Below are 16,988 nucleotides of genomic sequence, written 5' to 3' on the forward strand. Positions count from 1 at the left end.
CAGGGAGCACAGGGTGCTGAGCCATCCCCAGTGTGTCCCAGCAGGGAGCACAGGGTGCTGAGCCATCCCCAGTGTGTCCCAGAGGTGAGCACAGGGTGCTCAGCAATCCCCAGTGTGTCCCTGAGGTGAGCACAGGGTGCTGAGCAATCCCCAGTGTGTCCCTGAGGTGAGCACAGGGTGCTGAGCCATCCCCAGTGTGTCCCAGCAGGGAGCACAGGGTGCTGAGCCATCCCCAGTGTGTCCCTGAGGTGAGCACAGGGTGCTGAGCAATCCCCAGTGTGTCCCAGCAGGGAGCACAGGGTGCTGAGCCATCCCCAGTGTGTCCCAGCAGGGAGCACAGGGTGCTGAGCCATCCCCAGTGTGTCCCAGCAGGGAGCACAGGGTGCTGAGCCATCCCCAGTGTGTCCCAGCAGGGAGCACAGGGTGCTGAGCCATCCCCAGTGTGTCCCAGCAGGGAGCACAGGGTGCTGAGCCATCCCCAGTGTGTCCCTGAGGTGAGCACAGGGTGCTGAGCAATCCCCAGTGTGTCCCAGCAGGGAGCACAGGGTGCTGAGCCATCCCCAGTGTGTCCCTGAGGTGAGCACAGGGTGCTGAGCAATCCCCAGTGTGTCCCAGCAGGGAGCACAGGGTGCTGAGCCATCCCCAGTGTGTCCCTGAGGTGAGCACAGGGTGCTGAGCAATCCCCAGTGTGTCCCAGCAGGGAGCACAGGGTGCTGAGCCATCCCCAGTGTGTCCCTGAGGTGAGCACAGGGTGCTGAGCCCACGGGAGGAGCACCCAGGCACACACTCCCAGCTTTGCTGCTGCCCAGTGCACACCCACAGCCCCAGAGATGCCCACTGAGCCTTGCAGTCTCTACTTCCAGTCCCTTAAACATCTCTACTCTTGCTTTATTCAACAGGAACAAAAGCACCCAAAAGTGACCTGTAGTAGCTGCTTCTATGTTGAACTTGTGTTGCTGGCAGCAGCAGCATCAAAAGCTGCCTACAATGCCTGGTTTCAGGTTCAGGCACCAAACTCTGACCCTCTTCAGCATCACTGACAAAACTGCTCTTCAAGGCACAATCTTCTGCTCTCATCTCCTTTGTGCATGATAGAACTGCTAAAGATTAGTTCTTATTAGCTTAATTGTCAGGGCAGCATCCCCTGAAACCAAAAGAAAGTCAGATTTCTACTACCAAATCCACTTTTCATCCAAAATATTCTGTATTTTTAGAATGCATGGCCAATTAGAAAAAAAAAATTACTTTTTTCTCTGTTATAAAAATGAAAGAAATGTAAGACTAGCAGCAACCACCTAGAGAGAGAAGGAGGGGAAAAAGCTTCACTTGACTCCAACTGTTTGCTTTTGTAATCAAAGTGAAACCTAACCTTCACATTGTTCTGCCCATCCAGAGAGACTTTTATTCTACATACATCACCCTGCATGGATGCTTGCTCTAAGAAAGTGTGAATGGTATCAAGCATTTAAAAATAACTGTATGGTAAGTGTTGTTATTTAAAAGGCAAGTACTTTCTACACTACACTGGACATCTTGCAGAATACCCTTATTTTAGATAATTCCTTAGTGTCCATTCCAGCCTTAGGAAGCTACAAGCAGCTCATCTCAAAGTCCAACTGGAAAGGAGCTATTGCAGCACTGGGGATCATGCACTTCAATTCCTCTCTAACTCCACCATGTGGGATTGTCCCACCATGTAACACAACAAACAAGAGTTTAACCTCTACTTGCTTCCCTTGAACTGGTCCTGTGTCTGCCTCTGGATCTCAAAGAGCAGCTTACAGCAATGAATGCTTACACACAAAACACAGGAGGTACAGTTCACAAGAAGAGAAAAGCAGCAGCAATGGGGCAAGAAAAATCTCCTTTCCAAAAGAGATTACTCATGATAAAAAAATCAAAGAAGACAAAAATAGAGGAAGACAATTAAAAAAAGAAGAGATCAGGGTTGGTGGGGGGAATGGGAACAATAAGCAGTATTGGACTGACAAAACTAATATTGATTAAAAATGTACTAACCTTATAGCATAAGTAGAAGCAAGAACACTGAATTCAAGTGGAAGGTGTTCGGCTTAGTTTGTTGTTAGAGCTGATTTGCAAGTTAAGACTGGACTGATTGCCTTCATTTGTTTCTGAGAACCAAAGTGAGACTTTTAGAGAAATGAGAATCAGGAACTGGTATCAGAAAAAGGAAGACACAAAATGAGTTCATTTGAATAAGACTGGAAAAACCAGAGGCAACAGCTTCTGCATGTAGGCCAGTGAATGGCAACCAAAATCTTGCATATGAACATCTTGAGGGATCTCTGCATCTTCTTACCTACTGGCTTACAATGAGCAGGCTTCCAAGGTCACAAATGGCAACTCAGATCCACAATCTCCTGGGAAGAACACTGGCACATTAACCATTTGGAAACACAAGAAATGAATCTCTCTCTCAGTGCATGCTTTTGAAAACCTGTCTCCTAAGATGGAAATTTTACAAGAGAAGGTGATCTCTCAGTTAGGTGTCCATGTACTACCACCTTGCAATGGCTTATAACTGTCACCTATGATTTCAGAAAGGTCCATTTTCATGACTACCCTGACAAAAGACATGAAGTGACAAGAAAATAACTCCAAACAATCTTTCTTTCATACATCGTTCACTTCTACAAAAATGCTCACTACTTCAATGTCACTTATTCCAGAATCCCTTCCCCACAGATTTACCACTTCTAAATTTTGAAAGCAGCGTGACCCAGTTTGCTAACTCAGGCCTGACAGAGAATTATTCTCTTATTTCCTCACATATTAAGCAAGGAAGAACAAAAGGTAAGCTCAACTTACCATGAAGCAACATACCCACTACCTTCACATTCCTCTCTCAGAAAAAAAGTTATGAACTTGGATTTTAGTCCTATTCCCTCACTTTTACCTTTGATATACAGCCTTTCATATCAGAAGAAAGCATACAGGCATAACATGTTTGCATTGAGCAGACAACTTGAGGAAAATCAGCTACATCTTGCTGAGCTCCTTTTTCTTCCTACAGCGACTGACTTACTGCTGGGAAAAAGGTGATCTCTATAAATGCACATCATATTTGGCACAGGGCACTGCTGGAACTCAAGGCAGACAAAAAATGCCTGAAAAAAACTTTCCTTTTCTTCAGTCTCAGCCAACTGCAAGGTAATTAATGAGACAAAAATCCTGTAAGACACTGAAAGGGACAGGAAGAAAACCAAGAGGAGAAAAATGACAAGAAAAGAGTGGAAACCTCCAGTAGATTGCAAGGGACATTACATTACCAACCTGCAACCTGAGAGAAGATAAAGGAGTTTCCTAAGGTACAGAACCAAGTTGGGCTGTGAGTGTGAGATAAACTGAATATCCCATTACAGACAAGTGAAAAAAGTAGATGAAACTTCAGGGAAAGAAAAGGCACACTGGTGTAAAGCAAACAATAAAAAAGAGAGAACTAACAAAAAGAAGATGAAAATCCATGTGAGACAATGAGAAATTAATTGAAATTCATCTAGAAAGCAAAACATCTATGATTTCCCCAAGAGATTAATATCTCTGTCTCTTGATGCAAGTTCACATGCAAAGACTATTTATTATTGTTCCCAAAAATTTCAGCAAAGTACAAGTATTCTCAAGTCTAAAGTATCCATGGGAAATTTATCTTCATGACAACTAAAATCAACCAAATTGCAAAGTTTCAAATATCATAACATGACGAAAAAGAACAGCATGAAGTGACTCAGGTATTTTTTTCCATCACTTACATTCTACCATCAAGGCCATGTAAAATGACTGAAAAACATTATTTTAAAAACAAGAGAGTTAAGAATTTTTGGGACCCCACAGGGATTTCCAGCAACTCAGCTCTTTGTGGAATGCAGCTGCCCTGGGAGGCTTCATCTCTTCACCAAGCAGGAGCAAAGGGATCCCATCAGATATTAATTGTCCACAGATAATGTTACCAGCAATAAGATCAATTAGAAAATTATCTCCTGAGAGAAGTATTATGCAATTAACTTAAATTAGTCTGCATGTTATCACATGTTAAAGAGTGGAAAATTTCCACAGAACTTAAAAACAGTGTTGAAGTCCATTTAGATCTCTGTAATCTGATTAGGTTCTTGATTAATGAAGAGAAAGGGATGATTTTGAAGGCCTCTATAAGGTAGAAATCACTCCCCTGCAGCTGAGAAAGAGAGCAGCCCACAGTCAGAGCAAACATTAAAGGGCCCAACTGAAAGAGGCAATTAATAGAGACCTTGACTGCAAGGTCAGCCACTCTCCTGGTTTCTCCCATCCCTTCCCAACCACATGGGCAGCTCAGAAGGCAGCAGCTGACCATCCAAGTGCAATATCTCTATGAAGAGAACCACTGGTAAGATCAGGAACATGGAGATTTCTAGACACAGGCTCTTCTTTCACATGACTTAGTGTTTAAATTTTGTGTTTGTGTAAGGACTGTTATTTTACACCAAAGTGAGCTCCTCCTTAAGTTAATGGTTACACACACACTGGTAACTCCAAAAAGCATTCCTGCTATTACTGTCAGATCATATTTTCTCTCCCATCTAGTTATGCAAAGCATGAACTCAGATCAAGTTAAGCATGGCACCAGTTTAAACAGTGAAGACTAAATGGAGGGGGCAGAAGAGATCAGAGATAGGAAGAGCAAGGTTAAGGAAGGAACAGGAAATTAACACCTCAAGGTGGAATTCCTTCAGCCCTGGTGAATGTCAAGAGGATCAAACTCCCCTTGATCATACATTGTAGAGATAGGTAAGGTACTTATTTCTTTCCTGAGCAGCCCAGGATACATCCAGATACTTAAACAGTGTCTTCCTTCATCTTCTTCCAGAGATGCTTGGGCAAGATAAAACTGGTGGCACTCAAACATTCATTAAATGAGAGAGGAGCCTTCCAGAGAAGAACCAGCGCAGGAAGAAAAGTCAGTTCACATTACTCACAAACAGAGGAAGCAGGTAAATTAATAACTTCATTCCTCCTCAGCACAGGGCAAGATGTGGCTAATAAGATTCCCGCTCAGTTAACAAATTTTTCCTCTTCAAAACTGTAAGAAATATGTTCTGTGCCTCACTGAGCTCTCCTAATAAACACACACCTCCTTCATCAGAATATGGATAAATTATCTCAGTAAAGTTTCTGCCTTGGTGTAATATGCAAATCTGTAATGATTAGAGAAATGTACATATTGCTGTCATCTTCCAAGCACTGCACAAACAGTAACTAGCTGATCAATGAGCACTGCACTGGGGGCTGTTAACACAGGATTAATGTGTTTGTAAGTATGTATGTGGCTAATGTTTATGGTCAGCATTTAATTTATGTGCTCGATTTCACCTTCCAAGAAAGGTCACTCCCTTAAGGCAGGTCATCTGTCTGCCTGCAAGGGAAGGGTGAGAACCAGGAAGCAGTGGCTGACTCAGTGCCAGACCCTGCCTGACAGTGGAAAAAGCAGCTTCAGAAAAGCCCTGGAATGGTCCCAAAACCTCCCCGCCTCCTGAGCCAAGAGAAGAGAGAGAGAGAAAACTTTACAACTTAGGCAGGGTAAGGCCGGAGGTGGCTGACATTTCAAACAATAGCAGACTAAACTGGAAAAGTAAACCTTGGGACACAAAGCAGGTCTGAAGCAACTCTGTGATGTAGCACCCTGCAAGCACCCAGAGGAATAGTGGGTATGAGCAGGAGAGCACCCAAGTGTTTCTTTCTCAAGCCATTCGTCACCCCATGTGTTCAGGCTGTCGGAGCCAAAGAAACCTGGCACCACCTCAGCCAATATGCCAGATTTGTTATCATTTGGAGAGCCTGATTATTTGTCTGATAAGATCCCAAAAGGTAAAAGATGAAGGCAATGCAGCACTATCTCTCTATGGGTAAACAGCTCCTGTCATTACATTCCTGTGAGCACATCTACAGCCTGAGGGGGACAATCCATGAGTGACCAGTCTTAAACCACAATAAGGCCACGTTAATAAATCTCTAGATTGACTACGTGCACAGCAAATCACGATATTTTTATTGTAATCCCATTAACTGAGAGCTTTCCAGTTAAGCTTTTCCCAACCTGCCACTGCCATCTCCTCTTTCCAGCCACAGCTTGCCTACCCATTTCTGAGCTCCAGTCTCCAGGCCATTCCACTGCCAAGCAGCTGTTTTGTAACAGCAAGGTAACTGCCCAGGATTATTATTTAGATGTAAAATCTTAATTGGTGATACCTCCTGCACATTTAACTCCCAGAAAAAAAACCTCCAGCTTCTGTTCTCAATTGTTATCTCCTATGTTACATTCCTGTTAGCAGAGTCGAGCAATCAACAAGTGGTACAGTTTAATTTGACTGAGAGATAAGCTAAACAAGTTAGGTGGGATGGCTATCACCATAAAGGCCATATTACTCTTCAGAAAGAAAACCCAATGTCAACTAGAGAGGCCCAGGCATCTGGGAAATGGTACAACCATTTCCTCATTCTGTTTTCATTTCCAGGCTGAGATGCTCTGTGTTGCACATGCTGGGGAAGAGAGGGCCAGTCTTGGACCATCGTACGTCCCAGCTTGGTTTCCTCCAGCCCAGGAGCACAGCTGCCTGCCAAGGGAACCTACACTCCCAACAGCACAGCTTTCCTGCATGAGCAAAGAGGCAGCCTTGACCCACACTCCTGAAAAGAGGAATCTCATTGCAAGTAGCAGAGGCTCTTCCATGGCTGCCTTTGCTTCTGCAGAAAAAGCAACATCCTGGCAGTATGGAAGCTCTCAAAAGCTGACAGCTGCTACACTCTTACAGCCTGGCTTGATTTACACCCCTGAAGAAGTTACCACCCAAATCAATAATGACCTCACAACAGTGTGATAAGGTAATCATTACTTTTGAGAAAAATTAGTATTCTGACAATGTGCCAGAATTTGGCATTACTAACACACACGCTCCATGGTAAACACATCTAGGAAGGGGTGAACAAATGGCTGCTATTCTTCCATAACTTGTGTTAGGAGTTTGCACTGTAAATTTAGGTGGCAGAAGCTGCATTTGTTCAGTGAGTGTTTTAAGTACAGTTGTTGATGCTCCTCTCCTTATTTTGCCTTATCAGTTTTGCTAATATAATTCCCCATGAATGAGTATACCAACACCAGCTTCTACTAACAGAGATTATTTCCATACCCATAAATACATGGAGAGCCATGTAACCACCCAGGCTGCACCTGGGTGGTTACGCAGAGAGAGCTATGGAAATTCTTTCAGTCAGAGACTTGATGTGTGCACAGTTCACACACCTCACCAGCACCACCACACAGGCAAGGTGGCAGTGACAAACCCACTGCTTGGCCAGGATGCATGGGAAACAGCAGAAACACACACCAGGATGAAAGACTTGTCAGACCTGTGAATGTAAATAAACGTGTGACAAAGACGTGACAGCCCTACACAAGTACTGCTGTTGCATTAGATGTTAAACACACCCCCTTGTAAAACTGCATGTAACCATCAATATTCCAGGCAATGTGGATTATATAAACACTTAGAAACAAAGGCCAGGCCTCACCGAAAACTCTCCAAATATCTTTGGGTTAAAAATACAGCAGCCCTTTTTGCTGCAAGGTTGGGCTCACATTTAACACTCCAGGATATCATATATCAAAGAGAGCTTCCTCTTGCAAAGAGCTGAGTGCCTTTCTTAGAAAGCTACCAGAACTTCTTTCCTTTTTATTTTGGCAGTCTCATGTAACCAAACTTATCATATGCAGACATTAGGCAATAGAGATAACACTCCATAACTCTCCATATAGTGGACCAGATAAAAAGACCTACTGCAACTGGTCCAAACAGGGCTGGAACTGTCAAAGTTTCACTCTCAGGCTATGAGCACAGCTGATCCAACAGACTAAAATCCAACTCCTTTTAGCAGAGCATCAATTATTCAATTACAAAAGTCAGCATATCTCAGTCACCCCTTATCTGCAGCTAACTCTGTAACTGCACCCTTACGTAAGGCTGTAGCTTGCACATTGACTTGCCAGGTTTCACAGGCTATGGAAAAGCTTTTCCCAGAGGCTCCAGCAATGCAGCACCATGCTCCAGTATTCCACACTGAATTCCCTTACTCCAGGCACCACCTGGACACCTCTGCCAGGAGCCCCACACAGCAGGATGGCTACAGTATAACACTGATGTTGCCAAGGGGGTGTTTCTTCACAGGATGTGATCAAGGGATGCCCAAGGAATCCTCAGAGGCACATCCTCCTCACCACAGCCTCTGTGTGAGCCACAAGAGCCCACTGCACAAAGCCCCACTCCTTAGCTAAGGGAACCAGTAGGGAAGGGGCTGCACTGACCAGGGGCTGCCCCTCACAGAGAGGAGAAGCTCCTCCTGAGGTGTGCAGAACATTCCCTCTGCGCGTCCCTGGGCCCTCCCAGCCTGGCAGCACCGACACCTTGAGCATCACCTCCCCAGCCACTGACTCAGCTCCCTCCCTGTCCTGCTGCAGAGGATTTAGCAAGTCTCTCTGATGTTGGGCTGACTTGGGCGGGGTACTTGCACAGAGACAGCCAGGACACATCTCCTCTAGATCATGTTCTTAATTCACTGCTATGCAGCTGTGCAGCCTGTAAGACCCAACCTCCCTGCTGCAGCTTTGGGGTTTTTTCTGGTTTGTGTTGAATATAACAACCTTCTACCATTCAATTTAGATCAGTGTCTTTAGTGGTGCATTAGTATGAAACTACAGAATGGAAACCCAGTCATTCCTACAGTTTTAAATATGACCTTGTTAACCAAGTAAAATCAATAGAAACTAAATCAGATTTTTTTGCTACCCAATAAAATACAGTGGTGCCTCAGGTGAGCTTGTGCATCTACCTTAGAGAAAGACAAGGGCATTGGAAAAACATATTCTATTTGTAACAAGGTGAACCCAAGCCAAGTCAGCTTTCATTTTAAAGACACAGAATTTTGCTTGCTAAATTTAATGTTTGTGGACCACTTTGCATGTTGTCTCTTATTATTAACAGCTGACCACCTGTTTTCATAAAAACCATTTGCTGAAAACCATAGAATTACTCTGTTCAATTTTCCAAATTACAGTTTTCTGTCTTCAAAAAAATGCTGGAGATAAAGACAGGAGTGCTGCTTTCTGACAATAAAATATTATCATTAGTTGCATAAACTGGGCTTCAGTTCAACTCCTTTGGTCTGTAATGTCATCAGCATGAAGGCATAAAAATCTTTGGCTTAATGCTACTTTGAAAATATGTAAGAGTAGCTATTTCTAACCATTTAGCAAGAATTCACTTTCAAGACAACTGCAAATAACTTCCTGCCATTTTTAATCTGGGGAAAAAATAAGTAAAAAGAGATGACTACTTCTCTTTCAAGTTTTGTAGGGAAAAAAATGCATGTGTAATATCCATGCCTGAAAGGATTTGAAATAACACTAGTTTAGTGTTATTTCAAAGTTTAGGTTACTAAATTAAACTGGCTAAGATTCTTCTCAATATCTTCATATATTTCTGCCTCAACCTTCCTAAGCTTTTTCCTGATGCCAGTGATGACTGATTAATCTTACAAACTGCAAGTAACCTGCCTTTGCTTTCAGATTATACAATTTCTTCAGGTGAGAAACTCCAGTTTATCTAAAGGAAAGTCTGAAGTGGTTGGCTAAATGAGACACTAAAATATTCATATCACCCAGTAAAAGTTTAGTTGTTCAGACAATTTACGTAAGTGCTGCATGCCTACAGCTGTCAGCAGCATTGGCACACTCCAGATGAGTACCCATGAATCAGAGATCCAATAATTGTATGAAAAAGAAATTGCATACCCAGTTTTGGAAAAAAAAATGTAATAAATACTTGCATGTACTCTCATGCCAGAGTATAATCCACAGTATTAAGTGGAAGACTTACCTGAAACACAATTAAATACAGCTGAGAGGAGAAACCCTTAACTTAAAAAGTATGGGAGGCTTGCCTACTGTGCATTGCACCCTAACCATCACATTTTCTCAATGATTTCTTACCTTTTATAACACAATAGAAGAACTGAAATGTTAACATTTTCAGTTACATATAGTTTTCCTATCACAGGTATCCTTATGTGATCCCTAGAAAATCACTCCACATTCACTACCAATTCAGTGGAGCTGAAAGACTTCCACTTTGTGTGACCTAAAGGGCAGCAAGAATGCATTGATCAAGTGCAAGTTCTGCTGGTGTCCCTCTGAAAACATGGAGTGCTACTGGGCAGTCATGGAATGCTGGACAAGGGCAGTCAGGGGCCATGGAGGGGATGAGAGCCAGCCTGGAAGCCCAGATGGAAGTGAAAAAATACTTTGAGGAGCTGAATCAATCTATTTGATAGAAAAGCATGAAAGGAGATGGGCAGCAGTTGGAATAGCACAGGCACCTTAAGATGAGAGAGATGAAAGCAGGTTTGTCCCTCTGAGGGAGAGATGGTGAGACATAAAGGAGAATCTTGTGGTAGGGTGACCCTGAGGGAGGCTGAAGGAGTGAGAGGGAAAGAGATTTGGAGGTGGGGTTGTGTCACCAGGGCAAGTGAATGAGTCAGAGAAGCAAAAAGGATAAGGCATCTCAAGGTCTGGGTAAGGAAGGAGGAGGAGAGGGTTGTAGGAGGAAGAAAATGGCAGACAGGATGCTATGGGAGGAACACATTCATGTTTGCAGAATTCAAACTTTGCACATGAATATCTAAAACTAACACGTAAATATCTAAAAGGAGACCTTTTTGCCAGTCTTCCCTTTAGCTCAAATATTTCAGTTATTTCTCTCATCTCACGTGAATGCACGAAATGCCAAAATGAATGCAAGAAGGCAGTAATTATCCTCTACTGAGTTTTAAAATGCATAAAATTGGTAGGAAAGGTTTATTACTTTTTCATCCGTGAAAAAAATGTGCATGCTTCATGCACTGCTTCTCAGCAACTCAAGAGCAGTGAACTTATTCCAGTTAAATACCTCAGTGTCATTCACTTGAAAACTGGGTCTTAGTTCAGTCATAGTTTTTTGGAAAATGCACTGTGTAATACTGTCATGAATTCTACTAAAGATAACTTTTTTCTTTCAAACTGCAAAATGAAACACCAGGAACAAACCTACAAATCTGGGAGCTCTGGTTATGAGTTGTTAATGCTCAAAACATTAGCAAGGGCATCTGTAAAATAAATCTTACTTCTGAAGAGCTAGGTAAACATGTTTGGTTCATGAAAACAAGGCTTAAAAACTGAGTAAGTACTGCAAAAACTTTAAGGCTCTATATCTGTGCATATTTGTGTTTCATTTACAAATGTATTACTGGCTTAATAACTACTCTTCAATTAAAATCAGCAACCTTAACTAAGAATTACCTCTGATCTTGCATAAAGAACTCAAGGGGGAAGCAAAGTGCCCCTTTGCAGCCTAAGACTTCCAGTGACATTTCAAAGAACAGGAGCATTATCCAAACTCTCTTCCCCTGAAATGCAGCTGTCAAATGCCCTTAAATTTCAGTAATAAAACCAAAACCATCACTGAATTAAAATATGTAAATTTAAACTAGTGAACGGACAATAGGCACTTTTTTGAATCCAAAAGTGAGTGTTTCTATGCTCTGGGATGTGATGTGTGGTTTCCACTCTAGTATCATTCCTCCTGGATAATAGCAAGCAGCTGAGTCCCAAAATATTGTGAGGGTTAAAGTCTCTCGTGGACAGCAATTACTGGAGCACATCTTTGCTGGGGCTGCTTCTGTAACACTGCTGCAGAGACAGCCAGCAGAACTCCCCTCCTGCCACAGGTCTGCATCATCTTTCATTTACTCTATAATACATCATCATTCCTACATTACAAAGAACTCCATAGTAACCAAAAGAGTTTTAAAAACTTTGCAAAAAAAAATCACGGTCAGGAGGAAGGGAGAGGATGAGAAGAAAGGAAGCTATGAGATAAAAAAACTTGTCCCACTGACATCCACATCAAACAAAATTTCATCAGGCAGAACAAGGGATGCATTTGTCCCTTGAAAAGCATTCTTTTCAGAGATGCTTGAATCCCTGCTTTCTGTTATGTAAATAATTTCTTTTCTGTTGTCTCTGTTAAGATCATGCAGTCTTGCAAACGAGTCTGAGCTGGGCAAACATAGAGCCATTTCTCAGCTCAAGTCATAAATTACTTATTGTTTTAATATAGTGGAAAATTGGCAGGAAGCGGGGGAAGGTACGTCAGTTACACAAGACTTTATACCATCGCTTATCCCTGCCTTCCATTAAAAAAGCCTTAGTTGCTGTAGCAACTGTCAAACCACACTCTGGTTCCTCTTCCTCCAAGATACAGAACTTCTCCAAAACACTCACACACAACACAGCTCTGCTCCATCCACAGGACAGGTTCCTGGCACTTTTGCACTGTTTAAAAAGAGGCTCTCCAAGGAGCTGACAAATCCCTCGTAGGCCTTTTATTCCAAGGATTGCTCCTGTAGAATAGAAATCCTTAAGAAATCCTTAAAATTCTTGGATTTCCCCCCATACATCTACCCTCTTTTTTTTTCTCTTCCTTTTCCCCCTTCTTTCTCTGCATTATACAGAATGTTACTCCAGTCAGCTTAATTCACCACTCCATCCTCCAGCATTAAACAAAATGTCCACACATCTGTCCGATGCCCCTTCCCCTCTCATTCCTCCCATCCTGAGAGAGGTCCACGCAATGGGGACAATGTCACAAAACACACATTGCAACACTTCTAGGTCAGGAAATCCAACAGCAGAGAGAGGCTTCCTACCCAACACCTGAAGAGAAAACCCTCTCCACAACCACATCTTCTCAATCATTCCTGGGGAATCCCTGCTCTGCCACCAGGGAGGACAAGTCTTTTCTCACTGGTTGAAATTCTACTCCATGGGACAAAGATTTGAACACACTAAAAAAAAAAAAAAAGATATAAGAAAAAACCAACCAAACAAAAAAAAAAAATAAAAACACTCAAAAAATTACAGAGAGCAGAGAAGAAACCATTAGCATGAACAGAAAGTTCTGTCAGAAGCAGGACAAAATCGCACACTACTGAAGAAAATCTCATGAGGAAGTGAAAACATATTCCTCCCCTTTGTGCAGCATGCCAATATTAATGATAAGCAAAGTTCTGGAAGTTCTTACATGTTCAAGGACACTACCCAGAGCAGGATGCTTGCACAATGAAGGGAGGGCTTACCCACTTTCTATCCTCCTTCAATCCTTAGTAGTTCCATCCTATTTCTAGCTAGAATGTGATGCTTAAAAAAATGTTCATGCCTAAATGATTTTTTTGTCTTAGGAACACTTAATGCAAGCAAATCTGTTATACACAATGGGATGATTATTTTTAATTGCTATTCTGAAAAGAAAGCACCATAGTATTGCACAGATTATCTTCAAAACACATACAAATTCTGCTCTTCCAAAAGAATTTCCATCTTGGATATACTTGTCTTTTCCAGTTTTATAATGATTCTTCTGAAGTGTGTTGTAGAATGGTTAAATTAAAAATTAGTTTGGTTCCTCTAGCAAGACCTAAATTACTCAGCCACTTCACCCTGTAGTTCATTTCTTCAGCACCATAAGCATCAATTTCATTCCTTTCTACTTGTTTCTCTGACAGGGCAAAAATGAACCAAAAATGAACAATGCACTTGTGCTGCCTACAGCAGCAAGAAGCACTGAGGCAGCTATGGGAGAAGGGCATGTGTGTCCATACAAAGTTAATTGCAAAGCAATATGCACAAGCATACCCTGAACCCAGCTTTCTGGGAGTTTACAGTGGAAACAGCTGCATACTGGCCCAGCTACATGTTATAAACAAGGTCATTTCACTCCTGGGAGCAGTGACACACCAGCACTGCTCAGAACCACAAACCAGTCTGTTCCCCAGGTGAACAAAAATCACTCCCTGCAGCTAAGGGAGGAGCACTGAGGGATGTTTTCACTCACTCCCAGCTCTGCCCACCAAGAGCAGTCACTGAATAGGCATTGGTGGCTGCTCGTCCTACCAAAAATTCTCAAAGCAGCCAATGTGTTTCTTCTGCACTTAAGAGATTGTTGGACTGTTCCCATACCTCTGTGCTTTTAGTCTCTCTTGTATTTTGTGTTTGAGCAGGTGCTCTAAGGAGCTTTGTTTTTCTGTGCTCAGCCATTCTTTCATGCTTCTGGTGCTGCCCCTCTTTTACCATATCCTTAATTTTTATGGTACCTCATGATTTATCCAGGCTCATGCACTTCCATGACAAGAGCTCAGGCTGCTATGCTAATGAAACAACCCTGAAGGAAGTGCAGGATACCATTTGCTCTCTATTACCACTGAGCATCTGTACATCTTGCACAGAATGAAGAAACAAGACAGCCAGCAGCTCAAGGCCACTTTGGGATATTTTGACTGTCAGGTTTCAGGCTACAATAGAGGACACCAGAGCAATAAACAAGGGCTGCTGTCTTTTGCACTAAAGTTCCCAAACCACAACTTCGAGATTTACATCCAAAAAAGGTGTGATGGAGTAGAGCCTAATTCATTACGGTGTGCTTAAATACAAAGCAGAGCAAGCACTCCATCCCATTAATTCACCAGCTAAGATCAGTCTGAAATCAGCCAGGGATCTTCATCCTAAACATAAAAACATCCATGCAGTTCCAAAGCCATACGCCACAACACTTTCCCAGATGTGGAAAGACTGGATTGCAAAGTTACTGACCATAGAAATTCATCACCACTTCTCAGCTGGCATATCATATTTCAGCTTTTTTTTTTCTATTATCCCTATACAAAATTGTCCAGATTACACAAATCTCTTCAAATACAGCATTTTAAATGTGACAGCCAGCTGACAGAGCCAGCCATTGAGCACAAGGCAAGTATTTATAATACTTTCTTAAATACTTCCTCTATTATTTACAGCTTTATGTTAAATGTTACATTATGAGCTGTATCACCCATTTTTGCTGCTCCAGTAGTTGCAAAGTTGATTTCACTTTCAGTACCCCACCTATTTAATTGGAATTCTGTTGGTTTAGAATGATAATGTACAACAAGTAGCTCCGCTGCCTCAAATATTATTTTACTAAAAGCTATTGTAAAGGAACACATCTTCAAGCCAAGTTTTACTCATATATAAACAAGGTGACACTTTAAAAGCTGAAATTATAAAATGTGGAACAGTCTCTGTCTAACTTCACTACAGAGACAGATGTTAAAATACTTTTTTTTATAACTTCAGATTTTTAACTTTAAAACATTGTCTCTTTCTGCCTGTAAATAATGAAGTGAATCTGTCCTTTAGAACAAGCAAATGTTTAATAATATTTTGAGTTCTGCTTTACCTACAAACCAAAATGGACCTCTTACCCCACACATCCCACTCCTGGAGCTGATTAGACAGCTCCCTTTGGATAAAAAAACCTAATCAAACAAACAAACAAAAAACCAAAAAATACAACCAAACAAACAAAACCCCAACAAAAACCCCCAGGGCGTAAGGAGAAAAAGAAACTTACACTCATTTCCCAAGACAGGAGGTTTGAGTACATATGGCCTGATAGAAGGAGGGGGAAAATGCCCTCCAATGTCTGAGCCTAGCAGCTTGGCTACTTCTGAATCCGTACCAGGATACAGCAAGTTCCTCCTTCCAAAAAAAGCATGGTAAGTCACACACTATAGCACAAGCCCTTAGGGGTTTTGTTTGGGTTTTCCGGTTTCTTTGGGGGGACGGGGAGTGTATTCTTGTTTTTAAGTTTCTAAATAAAAAGTTTTACAGCAATACAGAGGAGTAAACAGCTCCAGGATAGGGCAAGGAAACATAAGAAAGCTTAGATTACTAAAGATTTCCCCACATATGCACCTGCAACAGTACCAAAAAGCAAAGAAAATCAATCTCTCGAGAAAGTAGGATTTTTTTTTCTCTTTCATTTTTGGGATTTTCATTCTCTTCATTCATATGAGAAGCTACTGTTCCTCAAAGGTGATGCACTGCAATTGCTCAAACAGCTTCTGCTTCATCTCCTCTGAAGGCAGTTTGTAAACCACACCCCCCCCAACAAAAACAAATCACAAAGCCCCCACTTGCCTTAGCAACATTTTCATAGCAAAGAAAAAAATTTTTCAGATATCAAGTACCAGCCGCATATTGAGGTATCAATGAAGTGCAATATAATCACATTCCAATAATAAAGTCAACATTATGATGTAGAAAACCACCAGGAGACTGCAAGCTCTTGAATATCTACTGCTGAACCACAGAATAGCAATGGTGAAATAAGTCAATACTTTCTTTTTAGAGGAAGGAATCCAGCTCCAACCTCTTGTTAGGACATACCTACAATATTAGTTCCTAAAATATCAGTCTTAATGCACAAAGAATTTTCCCAATGAAATTTATTTTGCTGCTGTGAGAAGACAGAAGGCTGACTATAGCTTATGGATGTACCATGACGCCTGTGTACGGATTTGGCCACGTTTCTAACTGCAGGTAAGAGCACAGAAACTCAGGCTACACAACAGGTCAGGTCTGGCCTGCCCAAAAATTTTGCTTGGATTACTTGCCCGTTCTTTTTTTTCTGCTCCATATTCTGGAAGCTCCATAGTCCTCTCCCAAGCACACACCTGGCATAAATGCTTTTACACGAAAGTGCCACCTCCCTCCCCATCAAGTCCATGGTGCAAATCTGTTAAGTGCATCTCTGGCTCACAAAGCAAGGGCTGTTCTGCTTTACTAAAATGAAAACACAGCTTAAAAAAGGAAAATCCCTCACTGCTTTATACAGAACTAAGCTATTAAAATGCTACTCAGAAATTAACACTGGTTATCTGAGTGCAGAACTTGATCTATGCAGAAAATAACCAGGTGAGCCATGTAGGCACTCAGAAATTAATGACTACAAGCAATCCTGAGATATTCAATCACTATTAGCATTTGTTAAATGTGAAAAGGAGAAAGGAAGTTGAAACAACACCATGATTAT

The 16,988-nt window shown here is 41.9% G+C and overlaps 1 protein-coding gene across 3 annotated transcripts in view; it reads right to left on the minus strand.

Moving 5' to 3' along the window:
• The window catches only part of ARHGAP6 (Rho GTPase activating protein 6), a 319,166-nt gene that overhangs the window by 92,380 nt on the left and 209,798 nt on the right, over nt 1–16,988 (minus strand). The window contains exon 1 of one of the 3 annotated variants that reach the window (XM_066545356.1): nt 2,020–2,081. The exons of the other annotated variants lie outside the window; for them this stretch is intronic. The gene's annotated coding sequence lies outside the window, so the exon portion shown is untranslated. Of the gene's footprint in view, nt 1–2,019; nt 2,082–16,988 lie in introns of those variants that run through there. 3 annotated transcript variants of the gene reach the window in all.

The sequence above is a fragment of the Molothrus aeneus genome, chromosome 2 (assembly GCF_037042795.1).
Source record: "Molothrus aeneus isolate 106 chromosome 2, BPBGC_Maene_1.0, whole genome shotgun sequence".
NCBI lineage: Eukaryota > Metazoa > Chordata > Aves > Passeriformes > Icteridae > Molothrus > Molothrus aeneus.